Genomic DNA, 4,603 nt, shown 5'->3' on the forward strand with positions numbered 1-4,603 from the left:
TCGAAAAGGTGAGAGAAAATCCTTAAAAGTTGGTTAAATATAGTTAATGCGTACATAGCACCCCTATACTATGAGATTATTACCATACACACCCTTTGGGCATTTTTGAAAGAGTAAAATGGCAAAATTGGTATTACAACATTACTTTTTGTCAAATTTCTGATTGAGGAGTGTTTTTGCATAATTTTAAAAGAATATGGTTGTTTTTAGCACACATTTTCAAATAGGGGATGAAAGTGCTACGCAAAGTATCCAGTAGGGGTGTGTTTTACGCTTGACCCTTATTACTTTGACCTCTCCTTTGAGAGTAAAAAGTCAATAATGTCCTTTATATTTTAACTTTTATGAAAAACTAATATTTTTTAACATTATTAAAAAAATAATAATAATAAAAATAAAATAAAAATAAAACCCACTCAAAGGAAAAGGGAAGTAATTTGACAAAAAACGGGGATCTAATTGAACACACGCACCAAACTTCAAGAGTTTTCAAAATAATAAACTTTAAACGTATACCCGTGTGTAATTTGACAAAAATTGAAGGGAGATTGTAATTTACCCTTATAGTAAAAATTGGTTTTGCCCTCTCTCAAAATGTATACGAACCCTTGCCAAAATTGCAACGTATCTAACTTTATTCAAGCACAATGAAAAATCCTTATTATATGTTTATTATTTTTCTCTTAAAGTTAAAGATCACCTATCTTGTTAACTTTTTACTTTTAGTGTTGCAAATAAATTAAATGAAATTAGCTTGTTAATAGCTCAATTTGTGTTATTTTATTTAATAAGCAGATCAAAGTCAAACAAAATTATAAGCTCGGACATTAAATGAACCAAGCGCAAATAACTTCAAACTTGGCTTGTAGTGTTGTAAACAGGCATAATAATTAGCTCAAATTTGAGATGGTGAAGATGTAGATGCATACATAATATAATTCCATTGTCTAAGACTTTAAGCCCTTTTAGTTTATTCCTTGATAGATTAGTAGACTCCATATGCCTAAATATTTTAAGGTCCATGTAAAATTTATTTTAAGGCAAGTTTAACCCAATTTCACTTATCACTTATAGTTTAAATGTAAGTGATGGGCGCTTATTTATTTATCCAAATGCTCAAATTGTTAGATAGTGCTGCATACCCACATATTATACTCGTGTCACTTTCCATTAAAATTCAATGTGGGACAAGTCTCCCTTGTAACCATGTCACTTTCTATTCGGATCCGATGTGGGACAAGTCTGCCCTTGTAACATTCTCTCCCACCCGAACTCACGCAACGCCCCTCGTTGCGGTTGGACCACCATGCCTATGGTGAAGACCTGGACACCCTCCGGGCTATGTGGTTGATGTGACACCGGATTAAGGATTAGGTCTGGCTCTGATACTAATTCTAACGAGTAAACGCTTCCCCATTTACCCAAGAGCTCAAAATGTTGGGTAATGCTATATACCCACTCATTTATATCCATGTCATTTCTCACCTGAATCCTAATGGGACAAGTCTCCTCTTGTAAATCTAAGCCTGTTGTATATAAAACACACACAATAGAACTAACGCCCATCATCCATATAAGCCTTTATATTTTCACCAAAATAGTTAATTCTAAAATTCTCACCAACCCGCCACCAGTCAATGTTTTTCAGAGTTAATGCCGGCCTCTCTCTCTCTCTCTCTTAGGAATATATATTTGTAGATCGGTAAGTTTATGCATATAAATTTTTTTATAAATATAAAGATAACATATGTGATTGCATATACATTTGTATTTTTGTAAAAAATCTCTAAGCGGAGCTTAAGCTTGTTCGGAACATCGCTGTGTGAGTGTGTATATATATATATATATATATATATATATATATACAACAGTGTTTATGTGCGAGAGAATGGAGCACAAACTTTATGAAGCTGTAGTAGAAGGGAATATACCATCATTGCACGAATTACTTAGAAAATATCCAGGAGTTCTTGATAAAGTTATCAAGAATTGTTTCAATGAAACTATCTTGCATGTGGCAGTACTACAAGGGCAGGTAGATTTCGTAAAAGAAATTGTAGAATGAAAATCTGAGCTCGCTGGAGAGTTAGGTTCACAACTATCATCCCTTCTTCACTTGGAATCGGCTAATAGGAACATCGATATAGTGAAAGCATTATTGTTGGCCAAACCCGAGATGTGTGGTATGCTTGATCGAGATGGCAAAAACCCTTTTCATCTTGCTTGTGAAAACAGTGTTAATGCGGGGTGCGGAAGCTATTAATTGATTTTAATTGTGATTAACTCCTTTAATGACCCAGATCTAATTATTAAATCAACTTGCTCAATTTATAATTGATTAAATTATATGATCAATTTAAACATCCACAATCACAAATTTATGTAAAGTAAAGCAAGTAAAAGTTTAGAGAGATTGCACCAGGATTTTTAACGAAGACCAGTTGATAAAATATGTCAACTGTTTGCATGGGAAAAACCTTATGGACTATTCAGTCCAAAATAAACCGATCTACTATATTTGAAACAAAGTACACTAAACTTTGACTCTGGCTCACACCATATCGTTCTACTAAACACCAATTGCTGACTATCCTCTCGCTTTGCGACTCCCCGTCCAATAACAACTTGATCTCAAACTTATAATTGATATTTGTAGAAGAGTAGCAGGTAGATCAGACAACACTCCTCGAATGCTCCAACCCTTTCAAAGTGTTATTGTTTTTACTTTTGTCCTTCAAGATTTGAACTCGATGTAGAAGAATTAAATCCTGCTATTCATTTCGGAATATCTGAATCTTTAATATAGCTCCAATTCCGATGAGATAGAGAACAACACTACTAAATCACTCATGAATATGTGTGTGTGCTCTCATAAATAAATTCAGAGCAATCAGATTTGATTTTATGAATTTTCTCTCTCTAAAAGACTTTCTCAAAATATAGAATTGAATTTTCCTAAAGACGTGAATAAACTTAGAAGTCTAACAAGGTTTATATAGATTTTAAAATGTCCTAATCCCTCTGAAAATATGAAAAATTTCGTGCATAGGATTTGAAAGGAAATTGGGATTAAAAAGGAAACCAACAGAATAATGTAACTGAAAACTTGATGCTGTTAGGACTCCTGGAACCGGTTCCTAGATCTTGGTACCGGTTCCCAAAGGTTAGAATGGTTTCCGATGCCATTTTGGTATCGGTTCCCAACTGTGGTACCTGTTCCACATTGGCAGTGAACAAAACCTATTGTGAACCAAGGTTTGCTACCGGTTCAAGGTTTGTGCTACCGGTTCCCAAAGCCTAGAAAAGTATTCTCTATTTTATTCACCCTTCTAAACTCCCTAAAGTGTCTTCACACACTCACATACCTTCCTAAAACATTGTTCTTATCATCCGGAGTGTAGTAAATCATGAACACTTGAACTTCTTTAAATCCGTATCCGATCTTCAATCTTGAATTTTAGAAATGAAAAATTACAACTCGATCAGACTTGTTTTGACAACGAAATTAGCCAATTATAAAATATATCTCACATTGCTGCCATTAATGGCTAAGTTTATGTCTTGAATAATCTAATTCAAACAAGTCCCACTGCGGCAAGAGCACCATTGGACCATGGCAAGACCAATATAATGCATCTGTGTGTGCAGCATAATCAGTTAGAGGTGCTAAAGCTATTGGTGGAGAAGATGAATGATAAAGAGTTTGTTAGGAATGCCAAGGCCAATGTATGCTCCACAACCTCCCATCATTCAAGGAAATCAAAATTAAGGTGCCCATGTTACACCTCAAATTGCTAATCCTCCACTTGCTTTAAGAGATCACTATGTACTAATGAATACAATGCACCCACATGCATTCAATTGCCACCATTTAGAGCACATTACTATGAAATTAAGCTACAAACCATTCAAATGCTTCCTAACTATCATGGACTTCCATGTGACGAACCTTACAAGCATTTGGATGAGTTTCTAGAAGTATGTTCCACCGTAAAATATACGGATATGCCGGAAGAGGTCTTAAGACTCAAACTTTTTCCATTCACCTTAAAAGACAAGGCAAAGTATTGGTTTAACAATCTTAGGCCTTTTTCAATAACTTCTTGGGCAGAAATGGAACAAGAGTTCTTGAAGAAGTACTATCCGGTTTCTAAGACCAATGCCATGAGAACCTCAATTCGGGAATTTTCACATGGGGATGGAGAAACGTTTAATGAGGCATGGGAACGCTTTAATGAATTGCTTAGGAAGTGTCCACATCATGACATGCCCAAATGGCAATTAGTTCAATATTTCTTTGAGAGCTTATGGGACAATTATAAGGGCATGGTTGATGCTTCCATGGGTGGCTCATACATTGATAGGCATGAGGATGACGTATGGCGTCTTTATGAGAGCATGAGTGAAAATTCTTTGCATAGAACATTATCATCCAAGAATGGTAGAAATTCACAAGGTTGGAAGAGTGTTGGCTTACATCAAGTCGACCATTCAAACGAAATAGCTGCCGAAATGAAGTCTTTATCTCAAAGGTTTGATCAATTTTTTATAAACCAAAACTCAGCGAACCAAATATCTTCCTTCCCTAACCATTCTCATCGTG

General features: G+C 35.2%; 1 pseudogene; it reads right to left on the reverse strand.

The window, feature by feature from the left end:
* Positions 1-4,169: 4,169 nt before the first annotated feature.
* On the reverse strand, positions 4,170-4,268 carry LOC132283668 (small nucleolar RNA R71; annotated as a pseudogene).
* Between the last annotated feature and the right edge of the window lie 335 nt (positions 4,269-4,603).

The sequence above is a fragment of the Cornus florida genome, unplaced genomic scaffold, assembly GCF_030987335.1.
Source record: "Cornus florida cultivar Cherokee Brave unplaced genomic scaffold, ASM3098733v1 CherokeeBrave_3.0.0_Hap2_Chr01, whole genome shotgun sequence".
In the NCBI taxonomy this organism is placed as follows: domain Eukaryota; kingdom Viridiplantae; phylum Streptophyta; class Magnoliopsida; order Cornales; family Cornaceae; genus Cornus; species Cornus florida.